The sequence below is a fragment of the Chrysochloris asiatica genome, unplaced genomic scaffold, assembly GCF_000296735.1.
Source record: "Chrysochloris asiatica unplaced genomic scaffold, ChrAsi1.0 scaffold00140, whole genome shotgun sequence".
Classification (NCBI taxonomy): domain Eukaryota; kingdom Metazoa; phylum Chordata; class Mammalia; order Afrosoricida; family Chrysochloridae; genus Chrysochloris; species Chrysochloris asiatica.
Window position 1 is genome coordinate 8,139,874 of NW_006408658.1, and position 3,125 is coordinate 8,142,998.

The 3,125-nt window shown below is 41.0% G+C and overlaps 1 pseudogene; it reads right to left on the reverse strand.

Moving 5' to 3' along the window:
* Positions 1 to 2,026: 2,026 nt before the first annotated feature.
* LOC102837630 lies at positions 2,027 to 2,638 on the reverse strand (annotated as a pseudogene).
* Between the last annotated feature and the right edge of the window lie 487 nt (positions 2,639 to 3,125).

The window sequence follows — 3,125 nt, forward strand, 5'->3', positions numbered from 1 at the left end:
AAGAAATGACGCCTTTGAATTATGGTGTTGGAGGAGAATACTAAAAGTGCCATGGGCTGCCAAAAGAACCAATAGATCTGTTTTGGAAGAAGTGCAGCCAGAGTGCTCCTTAGAGGCCAAGATGGTCAAACTTCGTCTCTCATACTTTGAACATATTGTCAAGAGGGACCAGTCACTGGAGAAGGATATCATGTTTGATAAGATGGAGGGTCAGAGAAAAAGAAGAAGACCCTCAATGAGATGGATTGGCCAGGTGGCAGCATCGATGAACTCAAGTGTGGCAACAGTAGTGAGGTTGGTCCAGGATCGGACATTGTTTCATTCTGCTGTGCATTAGGTTGCTATGAGTCGGTGCCGACTTGATGACACCTAACAACAATGTACCATCAGTTAACAGTATTTCTCTCTATTCATTTTAGCTCTTTAAAAAAAATTTTTTTTAAACACTCAGGCATTATACAATCATTTAAACCACCAAAGGGTACCTTCTGTAAGTCTGCCTCCTGGCCGTCAGCTCTTAGTCCCTCTATTCCCATGAATCTAGAGTCCTCAGCTGCTCCTTCTCTCATTTCCCCATCTCTGCCTCTATCTCTGGTGTCGCTGTTTCTCTGAAATGCTCTTTTTGGCCATGACTGCGATGTCATTTCTCTACAATTTGTGTTTCCTGGCATAGTAAAGGATATGATTGCCAGATTCAAAATGGCCTATATCAGCCTCTTTCAGCTCACTCACAGATCAGCACAGAACTGCGAACCATAAGGTCAGCAGTTCAAGCTGTTCCTTGGAAACCCTACACAGTGTTGCTATGAGTCAGCAGGTAACAAAAACAATAATGCCTAGGATCAATCTTTATGTGTTCCATTTCATTTCTGATTACTTGCAATTTACGAATTGATGTTTGCAGTTGCTTCTTCTCATTTTGAATTGTGCCCCATCAGCAAATGAAGGTCCCAAAAGTTTTGCTTCATTCATGTCACAGGTTGTGATGAAGTTCATGCGAAATCTTCATCTCACAGGAATCACTATTGGACTGTTGATCTTGATTTTCTTTCCCTTCTTAAGAAGTTAGTGGAGGTTGGATGCAGCCCCCATTTTTAAAACAGGTGAAATCTGGTGGCCACTACCTGGTTTGACTTCCTAAAATCGAAGCACTTCATAAATTTAACCTGAGAGTTTTATGAAATCTTCCAGCAGAGGAAATTTAGAAGGCCAAATGATAAATTACCATTCTTGCTGTACTTTTATGTACATGACTATAATCAGCCTTATTTTAAGATCAATAAAAACCTTGCTTTGAGATCATCTTTGATCAAAAAGAGGGTGACTGGGGAGAGAAATTTTATAATCCAATAGAAAATTATAGCATGCCCTTGTGATCTATCAGATTCCAGACCTGATATTTGTGATATTTTATATCATTTTGTAAACTACAGGTAACTAATAATTTTCTTTTTTTTTTTTAAAATGAAAGCTCTCAAATAAGCAATTTTATTCTATCCATGATGGCAGACATTTACAAAAACATAACATCTGAGTTCACCTTAAAAAAATAACTTATATAAAGCAGTGCCCCTCTCTGAACAAAAAAGTTCAGAGAGGGACAGGAGCAACTTATAATAATTAAAATGTAACGTGAAAAAGGAATAGAATAGAAGTCCTTACTTACTTCTACTTAAAGTGTCATGTGATATTTTACAATGCCCTGTGGGTCAATGTACATATGTGCATATGTCCATATAATATACACATATATAATACGTTCTCTTTCCCATACATACACATACACAGATAATTATTTGCAGTTCAGTTTGGGGCAATTCTAATATGCCACTCTGTACAGTTGCTTGAATCACATTTGGACCCACTTTCTTCACAAAATAGGGGAGAAAGCAAGAAATAAAAAGGTTGGTTTGGTATGACTGAGATTCTTTTGTTTAACTGTACACTGTGATGAATAATTTTCTTCCATAGTAGTTCTGTGAAGGGCTGACTCACTGTGGTTTTCATGAAGAGACTTGGTTATGCATCACACACTCATTGTCATGCTAGGGGAGTAACTCTTACTCTGAAAAGGATTTAAGAAATTTCCCTCCATTTCCCCACCATCCCTTGGAGTGCCCGGTTGATTAGTCAGACTCATATTATTGGGAGAATTCTTGGAAATACTGTCCATATCTCCTGAACCTAAAGATCCATTCATGTGATGGGACTCCATTCCTCCTAATCCACCCATTGGACCATCTGACCCAGGGCCCATTGGAAAATTAAGTCTGTTAGGTCCAGGAGGTATTACATTCATTAAAATATACATATTGTCTCCAGAGTTGGTTGAATCTGCTGAACTAGGCATGATGGATGTTCCTGGTGGTCCTCCACCTCCTGGAGGATCTACACAATTCCCAGGAGATGCTGAGGAGTATGCTATTTTGTTAATGCCCATCTCTTGAATCACCCCCAGCCACCATTGTACAGCAGAGATTTCTGAATTGGCATTTGTTGGATTTGGCCAAGGTCTGCCACCACCTGGACCCATGTTCATTCCAGGCATTCCTGGGCCACCTAAAGCATTCAGTGGGGGTCTTATTGAACCTCCATAGTTCTGTGGTCCTAATGGCACCATTCCTCTTGGAGGAGTCATTTTCAGCATTTGCTTCCATTCCCTGGATTGTTTTGTTTTTTTTTTTTATGTACACTGAAGCACTCAGGAATATATAACCATTCAAACAACCAAAGGGCACACCCTGCAAGCCTGTCCGCAGCCCCCCTGCACCCTCCTCCCATCAGCACACAGCCCCTCTCCCTCCTGAGTCCAGAGTCCCCAGCTGCTCCATCTCTTCACGCCTTTGTCTCTGCCTCTATCTCTGGTGTCACTGCTTCTCTGGATAGGGTCCCGCACTCTGCATTTCTTCTTTGATGGTCTCAGGGTCCTCCGCTCCTGGAATGCAAAGGTCAACCACTCCCCTCCTTTTGTTACAAAAAAAAGTCTATCTTTACATTTGCAATGCTCTTCGTCAGTCCTGATAGCAATTATTCACTATTGAACCACAAGAGTCTTATCCCCATCTCCTTTCACCAGCCCCATCAAGACAGGTTGGAAACCTACCTTTCCCAACACCCTCTGAAAC